Raw genomic sequence first — 21,749 nt, 5'->3', positions numbered from 1 at the left:
CATTTAGAAAAAAAAAAAAAAAATCCAGAATGGCCTAATGTGTACAAAGCCCCTATCTGATGCCATCTATCATACAGTCAGATTAAATAAACAGGCCGGGAGGAAACCATCAACCAAATATGTGCTGATTTCATTTTTTTTTTTTTTTGAACGAAGGAACGGAGGTTTCGTTTTTAGCATTCTGCAATATCCGAGCGCAGGAACCAGAAAACGGGAGGTCACTGTTGTGCGAAGGGGAAATCCGTGCTTAGGGTTCACACGCCTGCAAAAGCCAGCTGACGGAGAGCGACCCTCGGGCTCTGGAGGCCGGAACGAGGGGTGGTTTTTTTTTTCCGCCGTTGTTCGTAAAGCTTTCAGCCCCCAAACCAACATTATTTTTTAAAAAAACCGCTGCTAGTGCCAGCGTTTGAAAACACGGGGCCAGGGGCCGAGGGAGCAGCAAACCTCGCCGTGTCCCCAGCAGCCGGGGGCGAGCCCCGGGGGCGTTGCGGCTCTTTCTTGGCTTAGGGGTGGGAGGAAAAAAAAAAAAAAAAATCCCCCTTGAACGGCTTCTTTGGTGCGGGCTGCCCGGCTCCGGGAGGCTCCGAGCCCTGCGGGGCAGGGGGAGCGGAGGCCGGGGAGCGAGCGGCGGAGCCCCCGTGGATGCGGTGAGTTGGGGAGCCCTCGGCCGTGCCCTGCCGGGGAGGCTGCGGCTCGCAGGCGGCCGCCGAGGGGCAATTTGTAGGGTTTGTCCCCGTGCTCCTGCCCGCAAAGCGTCCTCCTCCCGCACAACGGGGGAAAAAAGTCCTCCGAGGCGGGGAAAAACCAGGGCACCTGCCCGCAGCAGCCCTCCCTGGGCAGTTTTTCCCCTGCTGCTGCTGATTTTTCTCTCCCCACGGAGAGGTTTTGCGTTTTGGGGCAATTTGGTTAAGGATTTTTTTTAATTACTTTTTATTTTTTTGCGGGCGATGCTGGGACTTTGGGGCCGGGGCTGCAGCAGCGCTTGCAACCTCGTTGTTGCAGCCTCCTGCTGCCGTCCTGGGAGCGGTTTTGTCGTGAATCGAATCGGATCCGGATTTTGCGCTGAATATTTCGGAGGCCTGAAATATTGCTGTTTATCGAGGGAGGGAGGCGGCACGGCGGCAGTCCCGCTCCCGGCGGCTGCGCTTCGCTGGGGAGCGAGCCCCGAGGAGGCCGGGGCAGCTCGGGGGGGATTTTCCTCGGCTGCAGGAAAAGGGGAGAAGCGCCCTGGGAAGGTGGAGGCAGCCTCGGCAGAGCCTCCCCTGTGCCTCGGCAGCCCCGCTCAGCCCCGGCCGGCTCCGTGGTGCACAGCCCGGCTGCCATCCCGACCCCGCCGTCTCCTTTCCGTTACCCTACAAGTTTATTGGGATAGGTTCGGTAAATACCAACGCAACGAAGCGGCCTCCATCTCCCCTAAAGAAAAACACAGCGGCGGCTGCAGGTCCGCCTGCCTTAGGGGCTGAGAAAACCGGCTCCAGCCCGGGGTGCTGGGGAGGCAAAACGCCCGTCCCGGCTCGGTCGCGGAGCTCGCCGAGTGGGGTGCAAAAGCCCCGGAGTCCCACTCGCCGAGTGGGGTGCCTGCCCCGGAGCCCCTTTCCCAACCTGCTGAGCCCCCGGGGAAGCGGCTCCGACCCCGGCGGGGTCCGGCCCCGGCCGCCCCCCGGCCCGCAGCGCATCCCCAGCGGGGCGTCCGCGGGGAGGAAGAGGAGGAGAGAGGAAGAGGAGCGGAGAGCCGGCGGCCACCAACCGGCCCTGAAGCGAGGCCTGGAGGGCTGGAATCACCCGGCGGCTCCCGATCGATGTGGGCCCGGCTGCAGAGGGTGGAAGTGATTAATTGAACGATAAGCCGCAGCTATCATTTGGAATGTCATTAATGCGTCGGGGAGACATTCATTGGAGACAGACAGCGTTATCTCCGCTTTATCTTCAACAATGCATCACTTTTAATACTGCAGTTTAGAAACAAATGGGGGCTTTAGCCTTAGCCCTTCTCTGCGTGTTTATATTTTTGGAAGAATCACAACTAGTGGGAGTCCCGGGCTCGGCCCCCTGATAAATGAACATTAGCACTTTTTAGAACTACTGTATCAACAAAAAGAGCTGCAGGGCCGCAATAATTGGTGAAAAAGCAAACACTCCGCAAAGAGAGGCCAGGTCTGCTCTGTGTCCGGCTGATTGATGAATAAGTCCCTGACACACAGCAGCTCACGGACTTTCCGGGTCGGGGCTCGCCACCCGCTCCCCCCCTGCCCCTCTCCCCGGTGCTCTCCAGCTCGCTGCTCCGAGACCCGGCTCCGTTTTCGTGGCGGAGCGGAGGGGCCGAGGCTCGCCCCGACAGCCGGGGCTGGCTGCGGGCACCTCGCACCGCCGTCGTTTATGGCCCCGCCGACCGGGCTCCGCACCCTGCAGGCGCCTCGGCTCCGGTGTCCCCGGGGCTGGCACCCATGGGACCCCCTGGCCCTCAGCGGGAGGGTGCTGGGACCCCGGGGGGCGCCGGGCATCACCGGTGCCCGGCCCCCCCGAGCTGTCCCGCACCGTTCCTGCGGTGCTTTGGGGTCGCTTTGGATTGCTCCGGGCTGAGCCTGGCCCCCGCGCCCCTCTGATTTCCGCACCCCTCGTTGCTTCTTCCCGCGCTTGTTAAATGAAATTCGTTTAAATATACTGGTATGGATATAGAGAGAGACCTTTTCTCGCTGAAAACAAACAAACAAAAAATCCACGCAATTAGCCCCGGAGAGTACATCCTCCCTCCCCCCGAGCTTTCGACACCTCGGACTGTTTAGAGAGCGAGCTGGGGCCTTTTAAAAAGTTTTCCTCTTAATGCCAGCCGGTTAAGACGTCCAGGGCCCCCTCCCGCTCTAATTCCCGGCTATCTCCCAGGACTCTGTTTATACCTCCCCGGTAAACGCCGGGTTTTGAAACCTTGTCACTAATTGAGTGCTAACACTTCAGGTGCTATAGATTTGTTAAGAGCCAGTAGTCCCGAAATAGCCTATTAGGGTTTCGTTGCGCGACCTGGTGCCAATCTCCCAGTTCCCCATGGGAGCCGCTGGGACCTCGGCACCCCCCGGGGCTGCCCCGGCTTGGGGAAGGGGTCGCTTCGCCCCTCCGCCTTTCTGCGGGGAAATGCGGCTTCGGAGCTGTCCAGGCGCTTCGCTCTGCCGCACCTAAAATCGCCTCCTCTCCTCGCTCTGATTTTTTTTTCCCTCGTTTTTTGCTGTAACGAAGCGCGCTTTTGCCCGCCGAGCTGCTGGCGGGGAGAGCGGCCCCGGCTTCCAGCGCCTCATCCAGGGCATGGAACAAGGGGAAAAAAGAAAAAGGGGGGTGGGAGAATTTTGACCTTGACGCCCAGGGCAGAGACAAGGGCACTTGGCGAGGGGCCGGGGCTCGCTGCGGCATCCCGGGGCTGCAGCCGTGCGCTCCGGGCGGCCGCGGCACCCGGCCGGAAAGCACCGCAGAGCCGCCCGGCTTCTTCATCCCTTCGTTTCGGGGCGATTTCCGCAAAAACCAGGCTAAAAGCAGCGCGCTCGGGGGGGGTTTGGGAGGCGCCCCCGCGGGAGCAGCGCCGGGAAGGGGGCTCTGTGGCCGCTCCTCCGTCTCCGCCGCTGACCCGGGCAGGGTGGCCGGGGCAGGGGGACTCCGGGACAGCAAAACGTATCCGTGGCTTTTCCCCTGCTGCCCTCGCTGGGCTCCGTGCCTGGAATCTGACAATTAGGCTGGGTCCTGCCCCGCGGGCGCTGGAGGTGGGCTTTCTCCCCCCCGGCTGAAGGCTGGGAGCCCGTCAGATAAATCCAAGGCTTTGCTTTTACCTCGCCTCTAACCTCTCTGCCCGGGCCGGGTTCGCTGGTGGAAGAGGGCGACCTGGGATTTCGCCTTCTTTCCCTTCCCAGCTCCTGGGCATTAACGCAGCGATCGCGGTTTTAATGCTGCCTCCGGTACGCGCCGCTCACCTGCGCTCGGGTAAAAGCTTAATTACAGTTAATTACAAAAGCGCCCGGTACGTTTCCCAGGGGAGCGCGAGCAGGGCAGAAGCAATGCGGTTGTTTTGGGGGCAGGAAAACCAAACGAAGAGACTTCACAAACGCAACAGCGGCTTGATCCGGGATGCGCCGGTGGCTGGTGATGGTCAAACCCGCTTTAAAAACGAAGGACCTCGAGGGCTGCCCCCGGAGCCTGCCCCGACCCCCGCGGGCTGCCCCCGGCGGAGCGCTTCCCAGGAAGGGGGCAGCCTCCCGGCCGGGAGGATTTCGGGGGGTTTGCAGCTCGCCTGTCCTCACGGCGCTTTCCAGAGGAGATCGAGGTCTGACTGCTCGGATGCTTCCCGCTAGCCGTGCAAATCCCAGCCGGCTTGGATGCGCCGGGGGGGCTGCTCCGGGCCAGGGCAGCGGGGTCCCGTTCTGACCCCCCCCCCCGGGGCCGGTGCGCAGCCTGGAAGCGGGGAGGCACGGGTCGGAGGTGGGGAAGGAAAAGGAGTGGGATACATTTAATGCGAGTTAGTGTTTGGGCTTTATTTGGCCCCAAAGGGATTTCCACCTCCCCGCCCGGGCTGCAGCCTGGAGCCACCGACCCTCCGGGCGAGCCCCTGCCCTGCGCCGAGCCGGGGAGGGGGGAGGCTGGAGCCGGGCGAGGAAAATTACAGAGCCCTGACCCCCACCTCCGCTCCGGCGTCTCCCGGCGATGTCCCCTCGGGTCCTGCGAGGGCCCAGCCTGTGACCCACAACCGGAGAGGCGTGAAATCGGCTGCCGAAAGGCTAAGCGCCGGGGCGGGGGGGGGTCCCTGTCCCCGCCGAGCCTCCCCGCCACCCTCCAGCAGCCGGCACCGGGCTCGGGGGCTCTGCTTTTTCTCCTTGTCCCAGCACCGGGAAGGCTTCCCCGGTCCTTACCGAGCACGGCTGAGCTGTCCCGGGGGGCGACACGGCCGGGCCGGGGCTCTCCGGTGCCCTGCGCCGTCCCCACCCGCCTCCGGGGCTCCTGCGGAGAGCAGGAATGAATTAAACTGGGAATTAAAAAAAAAAAATATGTTAAATAAAAACGAAATAAACTCACGCTAACCCGGGACGCTCGTCCCCGCTCTCATTTTCTGCTTTACATTTAATTTTGCTTTTCCTCCTTTGCCCACCGGTGAATTTTATAAAAGGGGCAAAAAAGGGCTCCCCGCACCTGCTCGGCGGGGCCCGGCTGCGGGATTTCTGCCCCCGGGAGCAGGAATAGGGGCAGGAGCAGGGGCAGGATCAGGCCCTCGCCCTCCAGCCGCTGTTTTTCCCGACTCGGGGGAAATAATCTGTCGGGTGCTTCCGCAGCTCCGGGCCGGTCGGTGTCTCCGGAGCAGAGGATCCCGGCACCGCTCCTCTCCCACGGGCCCTAAAACCGAAGCTCCGAGTCCTGCTGCGGCTTGGTCTGCAGAGAGAGGAAGGGCTGAGGAGCAGCTCGGGTAAAAACAAGGTAGATGGGGGAGAGAAAGCGGCAAACGGGCTGGCGGGCTAGGGGTTTTGCCAGCCCGAGGAACGTGCAATCGCTGAAGATAAAATATGCCGTTTTTCGAGAGCGCGAGAGAAACGAAAATCTTGTAAAACTTGTTTAGATTTTTAACTTTTTTTTTTAATCTGTGTAAAATTTCCAGGTTTCTTACGTCTTCGCAAATTTCTTTTTAAATTTCCGATGCTACTTGCATACCATCTATTTACCAATCGCGTATTTACCATCGCATGCCCAAACCCATCTATTTTTTCCGTCTCCCTCTAATTCCCTCATAGCTAATTAACAAGGAATTAGCCCAGCGGCCGAGGGCAGGGCTCGGTGCGGGCGGCAGCCTCCCCGTGCAGCCCAACGCCGCCGAGCCCAGCCCGCAATTTTCCATTAAAAAAAAAAAAAAACAGGAATAAGAATATCAAAATGAAACGCACGGAACGGTAAAACTTGCCCGTGAATTGATTTTCGGGGATGGGTTTTATTTCGTAAAGAAATGGCGGAGTTTTAAGTTTTGGTTGCCGGTGTTTTCTGATGGTTTCGCACGCCTTGCTCCCGGGGGGGTGTGGGGGGGGGCACTCCCGGATTTTAATCGCAGCGACCCTCTCGTGTCTGAAAGCTAAAATTAGCGAGAGGAGCCGGCAGGGGATGGGGCTTTTGGGAACGGGGGGATCCGACGGGAAGGGCGAATCCCGGGGAGCCGCTCGGGGGGAGCCAGCGGCCCCCTTCAGTGCCAGTTTTGGAAGCGGGCAGGACAGCCGTGCTCCCCAACCCCTGCCGTGCTCCCCAACCCCTGCCGTGCTCCCCAACCCTGCCGTGCTCCCCAGTGCCGTGCTCCCCAACCCCTGCTGTGCTCCCCAACCCCTGCCGTGCTCCCCAACCCCTGCCGTGCTCAGTGCCTGCCCCCCGGGGCAGCACCTGCTGCAGCCCCAGGGACAGGGAGACCCGGGGGGGACACCCGGGGGCCCCGTTCGGGCCCTGTCTCCCCAGCCCTCCAAGGCAGCGAGCTTGGGAAAAAATCCCCGAGGAGGCAATGCAGCCTTCTGGGGCATCTTCGTGTTAAATATTAGAGCCAGAAAAGATCCTTTCTTCATATTTTTTTTTTTTTTTTGGTCCCTGGCCCCTTGCAGTTTTTAATCCGCAGCCCTGATCGGAGCTCAAGAGGATATTTCCTCCTCCAGCGTTTCTCTGGGCAAAGAGGCACCACCAGATTTTTTCCGTAATGATGAAAACATCTGGCCGTCTCCGAGCTGTCAGGCTCTGCGTTGCTTCTTCCCAGATGCCGGCTGCCCCAGCGCAGCCCCTCCGTGCCCTGGCCACTCGCCTGGGCGCTGCACTCCCGACCTCCAGCTACGGCCCCCACATCCTCCTCGCTGCCTCTGCACGGGGTGCCCGAAACCTCCGGGACCCTCCTCGTGTTCGGAAACACTTTTTAGCCATAGCCCGGGGGAAAAAAAAAAAAAATCTATCCCAAAGTATTTTTGGAGGCTTTTTTCCTTCGCTGCGTCCAGAAGTTGTTTCCACCGCTGCCCCCGTGAATGTAGCTCAGGATTAGCTGCCCTGCGGCTTCCAGCCCTCCGGCTTGGCAGAGTCCATCCCGGGGACAGGGGCACCGCTGTGTTTTTAGCCAAAGCCCTTGTCTCTGCTTCTCATGCTGTCTGAACCAAACGTGCTTTGGTAAAAACGTGCCCTTGGTTTTGTGTGTGTCGGAGCTGGCATGTGCATCCGCTTTTAAGAAAAGTTAAAAGGCGGTAAACCCCCAAAAGAGAATTAAGGAAATAGTAAGCGCTGATTCAGTAAGATCTTAAAGTGCTGGTTAAATTTTAAATATCTGGATTTTGAGGATCATTCATGTGCTTGAAGTATCATAACAGAACTGAGGCCCAAACTACGAATTCTGTTACACGGTGTAATTTAAAATAAAAAAAAATCATGAAACAGAGCCGCCTCTGGAAAATGAACAAAGGTACATCCAAGTGGAATGACTGAAAAAATAAATACTTTCTTAGGCCACAAGAAAACGCTCTGAAAAATGCATTTGGCTCCAGTCAGTCAGAGCAGCCCGAGCCCTATCTAGAGTGACTCTTAGAATTTCAGTATTTAAAAAGGAAAGGGGGGATGTCCTATGTTTAAAAATATGACTTTACTTAGTCCCAAAGAAGAATAAACAAAGCAAAGGCAAAAACCTAAATGCCTCTAGAGAAAAAAATGTGTTTAACCACAATTCTAAACTATCCTTTTCCTTCTCCCTCCCCGCTTTTTAAAAAATGGACAGATAACAGCCACATTCAAAACCATTGTGTCATATTCTAGCTTCTCTATCTTTGCTCTCGTTGATGCCAAGGTCCATAAAATAACAATAATATTTACAAAATATGAACCTGATCCAGTAGTTCACGTTCAGGCAGAGCTTTGCACTTAAGGTGATGGAGGCTGTGGCGAAACAGGGAGCAGAAAATCACCGTGCTTCTCCTGTCTTGGGAACTTCACAGTTCTTCACGGGAGCAAAAGCTCGGCCAGACCGAGCCTTGGCTGTGTTCGTGCTGAGTTTCAGGTGCTGGGCAGGAGGTGGTGTGACTCCGTGGTGGAGATCTGGGGGAAGCAGTGGAGGTCCATTTGCTTAGCTGACCCTCTCTCCTCATTCCCACCACATTTATTCGGAATGACTTGTTAGCATTAGCTGGATTAAAGTTCCAGGAGGATAAAATGTCCCACAATACAAATTTCGTTTCTACAGTTTGGTGTGTGTAAATGATGTTGGCTCTGTGCGCTTCTTTGCGATAAGCCCCAGAAGCCCTGGAGTAAATCTGCATCTTGAAATCTGCCCCTTACTTGGCTGGCTGCTGGGCTCGCTCTCAACCAATTTTTATACAAATTCTGCAAGAAGTAAAAAACAGGGTAAAAAGGCTGCTGAGCGAGCTGCAAAGTCGGGCACTCGGCACTCAGGATGCGACCCTCTGCTGCGTACGTTCACAATCAGCAATGGGCCTTTGGGGTTGATTTTAGCTTTGCTTCCCCCCCCCCCCCCCCCCCCCCCCCGGCCTCTGCCTCCCAAAGCGCACAGGATGAACAGCGCTCGTGTATCAAGCAGCCACTCAATATTTAGTTTTATCCTTCCTGTTGAGCATGTGGCCCCAGGCCTTGCTCTGCAGCAAGCTGTTAGAGCACGGAGGGAGAGCTTTTTGTCCCGTCTGTCATTTCAGGGGTGTCTGAGCGCTGTGGTACGGGCGGGTCCACCTTCATCATCGCACACGTGGGAGGAAACCAAGGAGGTGTTGGTTTTATTCCCTATCCCTACAGGAGATATTCCCTATTGCCCAGGGAATTTAAGGTGCAGAGGTGAAGGTAAAAAGCACCCACTGAGTTGGGGCACCCACTCTGAGGTAGCTGCAGTGTGACTGTAAGTAGATATTGTTAAAAAATGCTACAATCTTCAAAGAATGTAGAAAGCACAGAGAAACTGGAGTTTAGCAGGGTGTATATCTAGGCCCACTTATGGTGATTCTCATGTAGGTGACGGAAACGCCTGTTTCTGTTACAGAGGCACAAGGACAAGACTTTTCCTACATGCAGAGGTGTGCCACGCTTTCTCAAAGCAAAGACCCCCAGGATTTTTGCCATGCATCATTTTCCAGCCTTGCTTTCCCCTGAGCTTTTCCAGAGCGTTGTCGTTTTGGCTCGACTGAGAAAAATCCTTCAGCAAGTGAAAATAATGGAAATATGGGACAAGTCTTCGCGAGGCTCTGCCCAGAAGTTGCCACGGGTTTGTCAAGTGGCTGTCCCTCATTCTGTGGCCGAGTGCCACCTTGTGGGACCTGCAGCCCTGCCTGGGAGCCCCCAGGGCTGGCAGGGTTTGGGGGAAAACAGGGTGTTTTTGGGTCCCCAGGGTGTGGGTGGCATCGGGAGCAGAAGCCTCTCGCTGCTGCCTGAGATGCTGGGCTTCCTCGGGAGCACTGAACAATAACTGGAGGATAACCTCGGGGCATGAAATCGGAAAAAGCCCAAAGCAGAGCAGAATGTAACGCGGCCCACAACAGCCATGTCGTTCGTGTCTTTGTCTCAGCGAGGGCAGATTTTATCAGCAGCCATCCAGCACAGGGATGAAATGCTGTCTCCAGATGATGAGCTTGGAAAGCTTGTGTGCATGAAAAGACATCAGGGAAAAAAAAAAAAAAAAAAGGTTCTTTAGGGAAGTGCTTTGAACTGATCATTTGCAAAACTGTCCTACTCAGACACTTTTTGGGGGGTTAGAAGCCTACAGCAGGCAGGTGCTGCTAGTGCATGGGTTTGCCCATTTTGCAGACACTAGGGTTGTTCTGAAGGTAGAAAAATCAGAGCTCCCTGCTTGCTTTCCTTTTGTTTACTTTCCCTTTTGTAAAATTAAATGTTTAGCCACAGTTCTGCAAGCGAGTAGTCCATTTGTAGAAATTCTAGCGTCCTGCCTGCTGCTTTTCCAGGGAATGCTATCTCTGTCTGCTTTGTCTTCCCTCTGTCTGGTTTCGGACACCCCATCCTTGGCATGGGTTTACTTCTATCAGTTGTGGTGGTGCGTGTTTAGGATGTGAAAGGCTATCCTTAGGAGCAGGAGCTGTTACCTCATCACAAAGACGTTAGGTGGGTCCGGCTTTTGATCACTTCGTTAGCTCAGACTTGATTTGACTGCCGTGGCAATCGGATGACCAATACACCAACGCATCCTGTCAAACCCATCCCGCTCTCCTCTCTGTCATCGAAGTCTTGAGATAAGCAGTAGCGAAATGTCTGTCTGGGAGGTGGAACTCGCAGCTTCTGGTCTAATCCATGCTGGGCTCCAGCACAAGTGTCTACCGAGGATCTCCGAGCGGGATGGTTTATACAAGACGTGCTGGTGGGTAAATTTAGAGTTGACAACTCCCTTCCCCAATTGCAGGACTTAAGGACAGTCCTATCAGGTGGCAACCGGCTAGGGGAGTATTTATAATCCATTTGCTGACTGCAATTAATAGGAATCTGTCATCCCTTGTGCCACTTGGGAAACCACGTAGCTGCGGGTTGATGATGCCAATAGCTGTTGGTGATCTTTTTTGGCAATAGCTGCACACGCTGTTCCCGACGGCCAAACGGATTTCAGGCTCTGCAGAAAGCTGTCACCGAGATAAAGCACTGTCCGCATCCCCCTACCTCCGGGCTCTGCCGACTCGGGGGAACGGGGGATTTGACACGGCCGGGAGATTGCAGGCTGGCTGTGGCCGAAGCACAGCTGGCAGGTCCAAGGAGCTGACAGCTGTCTGCGGAGCACTCGGAGCTTCTTTCCTCTCTCAGTGCAGAGCAGCATCTTGTGCTCGCGCCTGGTTTCAGCAGGGAGTGCTCTCCGTTAGCTGGATCTGCCTGCACAGATCTAGGACTTACCCTGGTTTAAGTAGGTGAAACACAGCCTGAAGTCTCCCAGGCAGGTCCTCCAAGGGAGAGGTGTTCACTGGTTTCTCTTCTTTGGCTTCCCAAATGCTGCGTTGGATTTTGTGGTTCTGAGGGCTGAACTGCGATGTCAGAATGAAGTCAGTTAGAGAGGTGGTTGGAGCAGAAGGGCAAAATGTTGGCACTGAGTAAGATCCACAGCGAGAGGGGGGCTGGTTGGGGCAGCAGTGTTGGCAGAAGGGGTGGTGAACTGGTTTGCTTGGGGCATCTTTCCTGCAGCCAGGTTTAGGAGGAGGCAGGGGAATAAGCACAGCTTTTTTTAATTATTATTATTATTATCATCTATTTTGCATGTATGCAATAGTCTGGAAAATAGCAGAGCTGTGAAAGCCCCTGGGGCAGGGGGAGTGACCTTTGCCCGTGCCCTTCCCTCCTCCTCTGCCAAAGCACTTTGGGGGGCCAGCCTTGGCACTGCTAAGCCCCTCCTGCCTGTATGTCCAAGTCGAGGACGCATCTACATTTTCGTGTGCCTGCTTCTCTGAAAGCAAGGCCTGCAGCAGATCTTGCCTTGGGTACATAGCACTGCCAGGCTGGCTGCTTGCCCTCTGACTTGGCTTTTCCATCTCCTGGCGAGCCGATGCCATTTGTGTGCTGTCAGGCACCCACAGACACCCTGGCCCACACCTCCTGGATGTGTGTCCAGGACTCTGTTCCAGCTTGGCAGCTGGATAAACTAATTGTGTTAGTTTTCTTCTCTCAAACAAATTAAACCAAAGCAGCACAGCTAGCTAACCTCTCCAGAAGGCCCAGCTCCATTCCTTTTTTTGCAGAAGCTCCAAATCCATCCCTACTTCACTGTTCTCCTCCATCTTCTTTTTTCCCTTCCTTACCAGCTTGAACCATCACGTTCAGTCAGTCTTTCCCTAGCTGTTTGAGATGAATGCCTCGCTGTAGCTCCTTGTATATGTTAACAATAGCAGTGGGTTTCGTCAGCAGGAGTCTCCTGTAAACAGCGTGCACCCTAAGAGCACCCACAACGGAGAGGTCTGTGGGCTGCAAGCAGCCAAACGTCCCCGTGCTCTGTTTAACAGCCACTGCCAGAGCTCCTGCTCTTGGGAGAAATGAGTTGTGTCTCAGGGTTTCCTGATAACTAACAGCCCTTGTCTTAGCAGTTGTGTAACCCAGCGTTAGCATCTGGGATCCAGCACCCCTAGCATGTAGCCTCCTCTTTTGTTGGCCTCCATGGATGTGCACAAGGAGGGCTGAACGGATGTGTCGTGGAGAAAGTCCCAGCCCGAGGTACCTAGGGGTGGGAGCTTCCAGGTTTCAGGAAGGTGGGGTTTGTTTGAATGGAGAACCGTGAAAGCGTAACAACCTTCCCAGAAGGAAAAAAAATGAAATTAGGGAAAAAGATTCACTCCGAAAATATACAACCCTTTGAAGCTGAGTCAGCCAGGAGACTGTGTACTTGTCCCACTCTGCCAGTGACCCTAGCTGGTTAGAGGAGATGGAGTGGCTGTGCCACGTTTGAGAGCCACATGACTGCAACGCTGTTGTTATCTCGGTAGAGCTATGATATTCTCACAGCATGATGCCCCTACGCTGGGAAGCACACCTATATGCTGGGTGCAGCAGCTCAACTAATATTTTGCACACTGTCATGGTCCAAACTGGGCTGTAACCTGTTGTAGCAGCTTGAAATTAAAAAACAAAACAAACAAAAAAGGGCAAAATACCAAGGCAAATACTTTGCAATTATTTTATTTTTTTCAGACTTGCTGGCAGACATTTACTTTTAATTGCAGGGTAGCTTATGAAATGGTCATTTTCTAAAAGAAATGAAACATGGGTAAAAATGTAAGTGGAAATTTTGGGCTGCTTTTCTGTGTCGGAAAAGAAGCAATGTGGTTTGATGATTTTTTAAATTTTTCCTCATGCCTCCTACTTTAGTAAATCTAATACATGGAAATAAAAGATGGCACTGTTATGCTGAAAGGAATTTTAAAAAGTAATGAATTTCTCCAGGGTTCTGATATTTCTTTTTGCATTTCACTCTGTTTGCAAAGGCTAATAGACTGCCTCTGTCTCTCCCACTACTTACACAACAACCCCTTTCCTTGGAAATACAGTTTAGCCACATTTTATCTGCAACCACTAAAAGTCAAGATATTTTAAACGCATTTATAACATATTCCAAGCCCCTCCTCCCATATTTTAGACCCGGAGAGATGAGCCCATTAAGAAAAAAGGCTGACGCAGTGGTGGCTTGCTGGAGACTTCCTGAGAGCCGCGAGGAGGCTGCTGGTGCTGCCAGGGAGCCGCACACCTCGCCTCCGCCTCATCCTCCGAGGAGCCTCAGCCGAGAGCCCGGCTCCCTCCCCACGCCGATGCCGTCTCCCAGTGTTGGCTGTGAAGTTTCTTCCCTGCTCCTGTGCCCCGCGTGGAGGTGGCTAGCTTTCAGGGCTCTGCCACCAGTGTGCTGGGACATTTGGAAAAAATATCAGAAATCTGGCCTGAAGTTTCCAAGCAGGGGCTTTGATTTCATTTCCTAATGTTTTCTGCCCGCAGACCGGGCAGAATCCTCCTCAGAGGTTTCAGGTGTTGCTTCTAAACCCAACAGAAATGGGTATCAATGTGTCTGTATCAAACACATCTCCCTGGTGCACGGGGAAAATTGTGCTTCCTTTAGGGATGGTGTACACTGTCTTTCCAGACTCCCATATCCAATAGCTTCTTGCAATTTTATTTTATTTTATTTTATTTTATTTTATTTTATTTTATTTTATTTTATTTTATTTTATTTACTTATTTGATTTTTTTAAGTTAATTAACTGTCATTATGCCAGCTACGTCTGAGGAGGGTCTTGCATCCTACGCTTTCAGATGAAAGTTCCTGGAAGTTTTAAATAAAACTTGAGGCAGGTTTGATGGGGTTAGTTTAGGGCAAGTCAGGAGTAAAGTGACAGTGGATAATACACAGAATTTGCCACCTAGCCTGAGGCTTCGTGGAGAGGGACGGAAATTTTTCTCGTTTGACATATTGCACGCACAGAGAGAAAACTGTGCCTTAACCCACAGCTTGTTTCACACCAGATCTTTTCAGTTTCTGAATTTAACTTCAAGCCCACGTATGTTTCAGAAGAGAACTATATTCTGCATCCCTAAAGCACATGAACTGCTGGAAATTGGCACAAATTTGTCACCAAACAGAAAGTAGAGAAAAGGCTCCATTCCAGAAAGTCTGTTGCCAGATGGTCATTTTGAGCAGAAGGAGAAGAAGAACATGTTAAATACTGCTCTGCTTTGAAGAGTGGTTTTCTAAGTGCAGTTAGTGCACAGTAGTGTTACTGGTTGTTCTTTTCAAAGTAGTGTCAAGAGGTGGACGTATATAATTTATTGATGAGTCTGTTTGCAGAAATGAAGGGAAAATATGTGCTTAATACCGTAGGCTTTTACATTTTTCTGTATTGTGTCTCCTTGTCTTCTCCATGCCTCTATCAAACACATTTCTGTGTGGTGCCGCTCGCTACAGAACAGTCCATGGGTGCTGTTACTCATCCTCCTTTTTTCCAGGCCCTTATTTCTTCCAGTATATTTCCGGGAATCGAAGATAGGCAGACAGGTCTGTAATTGCCTGATTCCTCCCATCCCCTGCTTTTGAAGGGAGACACTACCTTTGCCCTTTGCCCGTCTGCTGGTATCTCACCTGTCCCTCACAAGTTCACTAATGGCCAAGATAACCGGCTCTCCAAGTACCCGAGGATAAAATTCCTCGGGGACAGCTGGTTAGGAAATATCGCCCTTATCTACACAGTCCCAGCTCCTTCTGTCCCCACTCACGACGAAGCTCCTACCCTAACAGCACTGCTATTAATTGTGGTCCCCGTTGGTACTTTTGGCGAAGAGAAGAGCTCAGGAAGGCGGCGAGCGCTCGGGCATCGTCTGGGGATGCGCTCAGCTGCAGGGCATCTCCCCAGCAGGTTGCAAGGCTCTCAAATCCTGGGGGGGCCGAAGGAGGAGGCGGCAGCATGGGGGTGCCGAAGTGACCCTCAGCGGAGCCTCTGGGCTCTTCTTCCTCGGTGCCCGCAGCCCTGCGCTTCCCACCTGCGGGAGGAGGCGTGCAGAGGAGCTCTCCTGCCCGGCTCTTGGCGCGGAGATGTGCGGTGCAAGGTTGCCTTCAAGTGCAAGCAGGAAGGTACTGCAGGGACGGGAGGGTGGGGGCTGCGGGCACCCGCAAAGGCTGGGGCACGTTTGGGAGCTGCGCTCCCAGCTCAGGGCGCGAGAGCCTGCAAGTCACAAAGAGCCAGGACCTCTTTCTTCCTACAAACAAGAAACAACAAAGCAAAAACAAAAATCACCAACAGCAAAAAAAATAAAAATCACCCCAAAAGACAGTAATTTGAGAAAATATGACTTTATGTAGTTTATATAGCTAGTTTGTATAGTTGCACTATGTAACTTCGGTAATCCTGACCATATTCCGCGGCCTGCACACCCCACAGAATTTAGGACCAGCTCATATCCCTTTCCCGCTGCTGCATGCACAAGTTGGTCAGTGGCTTTGTGGGACAAGTTGGTGCTGGCAAAAGGAAGCAAAGCTTCGTCTTTGGGAGCCAATGCAGATTGTTCTCAGCCCTCCTGTCATTGTAATCTCAGGGGTTTTCTTTCACAGAACAGAGTTTTTATGAAAAAAAAAATCATATATTGATTGTAGCTAATTTTGATCTTTTTGGATCATTTTTCTCATTAAAAAAATGCAACCTGCCTCAGAATTAATGACACAAATGGTCTGAGTGTAGCTTTCCTGAAAATCGCCTTCTCAAATTTAATTTATTTTCTTAGGAAGGTTCTGGAAATAATCACTTAAAACTTAGTTAAAGTTAATATTAAGTTTTCACATTTCAGAGCCCATTAGCTATTTTTTTCTCATGGTTCTAAATTAATATTTTTTCCTATTTCAAGTCCATGTAACTTCTTTGCTGTTCCTTTATCTGGGAAATCTGGATACTGACATGAGAAAGCTGAGTTGTCCTCTAGGAAAAGTAATGAAACCTAATTAAGAGCCATCAAATGCACTGAAATCTGAACACCTCCACATGCTCCGTGCCCTTTCTCTTCATTCTGGCATGCCTGATATCATCCGAGCAGAGGGAGGCGAGGGTGGAAAGGGTCGTTCTGTGGTTGCTGCTATGGCTTCAGTTGCGTCCTTTGCTCTTCTAGATGCTCCAAAATTGTGTGTGAGAGAGGGTGGCAGATCTGGCACTGGGGAACAACGTCTTGTAAGGCACAGAATTTAGCGGCTATCCCATTCTAGCTGGATGAAAAGCAGCCACCACTAAGCGGGACAGGCAGGAAAGGGCTATAAGGGAAGAAGAATATAACAATAAAATACCGAATCCTGCAAACTCTTTCCCAGTTCATTTAAACCCCGGTGCTGCTGCTGGATGTTGTCGGGGATGCTAAAGGCCGTGACTCTCCATCCCTACCCAGCCTGTCGGTTATTGCCCTGCCCGTTGTGCTCCTGCTTGCAACTGCAATCCGGACTGCGGTGCCCTCCTGCTCCGCCTCTCCACGCTGCCGTCTGCAGAAGGTGCTTTCCTCCCTCCTGCTGCAAGGTGGTGCTGCAGAATCGGGAAACGCGGCCGTGCGAGAGCCGCTCGGCCTCGGAGGCAGCGTGCAGGAGGTATTGCTGCTGCAGGACGGGGCCTTCCTTCCCCGCACAGTGTGTGTGCGTGGCTCTGAGCGGGTGCAGGGGTTGCTGGCAGCGGGGGGGGGCCGGCAGCGCAGCACAAAGCTGGAGCGGGCTGGGGGCTGCATCTCGCCTGCGCCAATTCCTCCTGCCCAGGGACAAGCGACTCCGGTGGTGATCCCTCCATCCATATGTGCCGCGGATACGGGGGTGTCAGGGCGGAAAATGCGGGTGGAAATTCCCCCTCTGCCTTTGCCGTGCCTTTTCCTGCATCACGCACAGGGACGGGACAGCTTTGGCTTGAGCGTGGTGGGTTGGTATGTCCCCGAGTAATTAAAACTGCTGTGTTTGTCAGGCTTTAAGTCAAAATGTTCATGTGAATCCAGCCCTGATCTGCGCTGATGTAAGCTTCAGTTATTTCCTTGAAGAAATGCTGCTTCACACTGGTGGGACAGTTGGCAGCCTGACTTTCTGGCTAATGCGCCCTGGTGGATCTAGCGGCAGCAGTTTAAGATATTCCTGCCCCCAGCTCACCGTCTTGTGTTCTTGTGGAACGTGCCTAACCCCAAGTCAGACCAAGGCATATACCCATCATTCCACTTCTTTAGCCTTATAGCTTGCATTTTTTGGGAGGCAAACTGACCTTTGCTGATGGCTTAAGCTGATGTAATGAACTCCTCTTCGGAGCTCCCGCGATGGAGGTGTGCATCCCATGAGGCCCGTTTTGCTCCAGGAGTGGTGACCATAAGCAAGCCACAGCAAAATCCTTTGGGTGTCTTAAACTGGTCTGCTGTGGTTGACCAGAGGATGTAGGTCAGAGCCCTAAATACAGCCCTTGCACTTCATTTGTTCTTGTTTTTACCATACCTGTACCCATTTACTTACAGAGTTATACAACTTACCCTATGTTTATTTGGGTTCTCTGTAGGAGACTTTATTGTGCAAAAAAATGGTGCATAGAACATTTGTTGTTTTTTGACAAACTTCATTTTCATTAGTAAATTATTTTAAAACTTAGGGTAGACATGGAAATTCAGAATAGAAGTCACAAGAAGGAATTAAGGAATTATTACCTAAAAGAAACTCTCTAATGTGTCAAATGTATATGAAAACCAAAGTAAGTGTATAAAAGCCTATTCTGCATGTAAAACTGATGTATTTTTGTTTTTAAGTGGTGAGCTAACTTAGGTATTTTTCTGATTGGTTTTCAAGATTTTAGTGCTAACAGAACACATTCTGAATTTTTTATTCATGGCTAGAGGAGGAAAATTAAATTTTCCTGCTTTCTAAGCCATTAATTAACACCTGAATGATACAGTACCTGAATCAAACTAATTAAATCGGAATGAAAGATTTCTTTTTTTTTTGGACTTGCAGTAGAAGTTATTTTCATTAGAAGCTTATTGAGCTTTTTGACCTGATTTACTCTTGGTCTGTGGCTTCCACCATTTCAGCAGTTTGACTTTTCTGTAAGATGCTGTCCTCACGTATGGTTTGTGCAATTTTTCTACACAGCACAAAAGATTTCAACAGGTTATGGTCTAGGTTTGATTCCACTTCTGGGTATAATGTCTTGTTTTCTGTTCTCATCCCCATGACATTTATTCCTAAACATCCTAGCAGTTGCTGTGAGGGGTTTGACCATTTTCCTCAGAGCCCCCCATGACTCTGCTTCCAAATCCTGGCTGGAGTTGGTTCCCCAGCACAGGCTCCTGAATCCTTTTGTGGGGATGCTCTGCTCTTAGAACAAGGCTGTAGTCCATTTTGCACACCTAGGTGTCCTGCTTGGCCTCCAGCTGCTGCTCCAGAAGGCCACCGATCTCCAGGAGGTCCCGTGTCCCACCTGCCAGCCCTGAATGGGTATCTTGGATAACCTGCACACCTCAGCTGGCTCCTGACACCCGCATTTTGGCAACAAATGCCTTGCAGCTCACGCTAGACGTTGCTGTTGTTCTGCTGCGTGATCTGGAGCAAGTCACTTCTCCCTGCTCCTTTCATCCTTGGCTGTGGCTATTTTGAGAGTCACCTCCTTGGTCCATGGGCTCTCTCGTACCAGGTATTTACCTGGATCAGAGGAGTAATACACGGGTAATAACCATGTGGCCCAGACCCACCTGCCAAAAGCAGCAGGTCCAACAGGTCCAACTCGACATCCATGTGCACAGCGAGCTCCGGCTGTGTGCAGAGCACAGAAATCCTGCCCATGTGCAGCTGGGGCTGCCCGCCACCTGGAAATTGAGTAGGGGATCATAAAAGGTGGGGGGACCAGAAAATGGACAGATCGGTACAGGAATAGCAGGGAAGATGGTGGCAGTGGATGTGAAATTATCAGTGTTTTGGCTTTCTCCTCCCTTCCAACTGGACAATGACATCCCTTTGCTCTCGGGCAGGGTTTTCAGGGACCAGAGCTGCCTCCTTCCCGTGCCATACAGTGTGTGCAGGCGTAGCCTCATTAGCAGCTCATTAGTAGCACTCCCTCCCTTTTCTATTTATTTATTTATTTTTTAATCCTTCTTCACCAATCTGGGCAGTGAGTGCCCAGCAGAGTCAGCAGAAGAACAGAGGTGTGATGTCTTTTCTTTTAGGAATTTTTTTACTCTCGGTGCCTTCCCCCCCTGCCCAGCGTGTCCCTGCAGATGTCGCTCCTCAGGACACAAGGCAGTGGAGTTTGCCTCCTGCCATCCACCCACAGTGATTCCGCTGAGAAGTGACCAGAGGCAGGTTTACTCCTTGATTTCTGCCATCAGCTCCATTCCCTTGAAACTCCTTGAAAAGCAAACTGGGGCACGACTCAGGGTTCCCATTTGTCTTGGCTTCTTTCCAAGTCTTCACAGTTCCTTCCCTTTCAGTTTTTGTCCGTTTTTACTCTTTCTCTTTTGTTTCTTATTTCCCTCTCTGCTGCTTTCTTCAATTTTCTCCTTTCCTTTCTCCCCCTTTCTCTTCCTTCCTCTCTCTCTTGCTGCTGGATATTATGAGCAGTGACAGCAGCCGCTGGGGGCTGGAATCCAGGGAGATAACAGCACTGCCATGAGAATCCGTCTGCTCGGCTACAATTAGCCCTGCTGATATCTTTCACCTGGACAGAGCTGCCTTATCATTGCTACTTCTTGGAAAATGAAGGGTCACAGATACTGATCGCAGATAGCACGACTCTGGCATTTCCCTCTGGTTTTCATGTTGCTGGAATCCCTTTTTGGCTCCCTTCTCCATATGATTAGTTTTGCATCTCTCTTGTTCAGCTGTGCTGCTGTCAGATGGAAAGCAGGCACCGCAGCTTTCCAAAGGGCGTACGGCTCAGACAGAGACCCGGCTACATTTACCTGATGTGAGCAGCAGCACACGTCCATGGATCCTGCGTGTTTCTGAAGTTCAAAGCCAGAAATAAAATAACGCGTCAGTGCCCCAGGGCCTCTTTATGGTAAGTTGTTGCCCTGTCTTTGGAAACTCTGGAGAAGGGCGCAAGCCAGAGCCAGCTGGGCTTGTTAAGCGTTGGGCCGATCCACCCACCCTTCTGCTGGCTGCTTGCGCAGTTCCTGACTAGCAACGTGAAGATATTGGCAAATGCTGCCACGGCTTTTTTTTTTTCCACCGTGGATGAGTTTTGGCAACTGCTTCTTGAGTCCAGAGACAGCATGGTTGTCCTTCGTGGTCTTTGTTTTGGTGGCAAGTCCACCCTGATAAAAAAATTGTAGTCCCTGCTTTGCATTTCCCTGCTTCTGATACCTTTCTTTCTGTTAGCCTTACAAATACTGCTCTGTAGCAAGAATAAAACTTGATTTCTTCCCTCTCTGGACTTTGAAAGAGTCTGAATGGAAGAACAAGCTTAGCAGCAGGGCTGCATTTAGCTGAGATGGAGACGGCCTTTCTCCAACTCTTTGTGTCTTCCTTCTCTCTTGCTTTTCTGTGATTTATGGGTACAGTCGCTGTTGTTAGAGATCTGTTGGGCTGCATGTAGAGAGGTGAAGAGATACTGAAATTAAGCTAATGGCTCTGGGTCATAACTGGATGAGAAAACCTGCACTGGCAGAGAACTGGCAGCCCATTGACCACCTTATAAAGATGCCCTTCAGGACAAATGCAGAGATCGTTGTTAGTGCTTTCTCTCTCTCTGTTTTTGCCCCTGATTTGCTCCATTTGCAGACAGTACTCAGTGGCAATCAGCATGGCCCTGGGAGTCAGAACGGATATTTCTAAGTCTTTCCTTCTCCTTTTCCCCTGATCTGGTTGGACTCCAAGTCCCTTTTTGCCATTTTCATATGAACTCACAGCTATGGATTGCAGTCTTGGTTGGGGTCTGTTGTAGCCTTTCTGCCAGTAGCAGCATTTTAGCTGACTGCATGCCCTGTAGCTGTAACCTGTGAGATGGTGATACCACTGTCACAGCTCCTGCTGGCTCTGTGTGCCGCCAGATTGCTCAGTACCGTATATCCAGCTTGAACATGTGAACATATTTATATTTTGGTCAGCTGGAGCACACAGGTTGAACCAGCTTTATGCTTCTGCAGTGACTGTGGTTGCTTGTGAGACGGCGATCGGGATGATTTCTGCCAATACGAGCCAACATGTTGGGGGCACCAGCCCACATTTTGTGGTGTAGCCAGTGCCACGTGAGGGTCCCTGATACCGGACCCGCTGTGTTTCTGCTGGAGAAGTAAGCTGTGTTTGCAGGTGTGTGAGTGTCACTGAGTGTAATAAAGCCGGGGTTGTGTAAGAGTTACTACAGGTGTCCAACGGTGCAACTACACCTGCGGCACTGCGCTCGCAGCCGGGCATAGCCTCGAGTGCAGCCCCCGCTGGCAAGGGCACGGGGCTCGTAGTCCCTCGCTTCCTGCTGATGTCCTCCAAAGCAAACCCGCAGTCGGAGTAACTGGTTTCTAACGGCTCGATGGGTGTTACGGCTCCTGGAGTGTTTTAAGTTAACTCATTGTCTTGTCCTCAGGAGAACTGCAAAGATGTGAAAATACTCATGGCTTTCTTTCAAAGCCAAGGATGGGCGTTGCCCTGGGTTTCTTTATCCTAGGGAGCTTTGAGTTACTGTTACAGCCTCTGCCCTCTCCGTCCTGCCTCTGCCTTGCCCTGGTAGAAAATGTGGTTCTACAATTACCTGCCCACCCACCCTTAGTCCAGACAGAAGAAAACATAGGTGAGTCGCCAGAGGAATGCGAATCCAATAAATTGCGACACTTGTGTGTTTATCTGA

At 52.1% G+C, this 21,749-nt stretch overlaps 1 long non-coding RNA gene across 1 annotated transcript in view; it reads left to right on the top strand.

The window, feature by feature from the left end:
* Positions 1 to 21,749, top strand: part of LOC125184912 (uncharacterized) — an 88,623-nt gene that overhangs the window by 282 nt on the left and 66,592 nt on the right. Inside the window, exon 2 of the long non-coding RNA XR_010834963.1 lies at positions 157 to 647. This is a non-coding gene — a long non-coding RNA (uncharacterized lncRNA). The remainder of the gene's footprint in view (positions 1 to 156; positions 648 to 21,749) is intronic.

The sequence above is a fragment of the Anser cygnoides genome, chromosome 14 (assembly GCF_040182565.1).
Source record: "Anser cygnoides isolate HZ-2024a breed goose chromosome 14, Taihu_goose_T2T_genome, whole genome shotgun sequence".
NCBI lineage: Eukaryota > Metazoa > Chordata > Aves > Anseriformes > Anatidae > Anser > Anser cygnoides.
The sequence above is the reverse complement of the archived record's forward strand: the minus strand, read 5'-3'. Positions and strand labels throughout refer to the sequence as shown.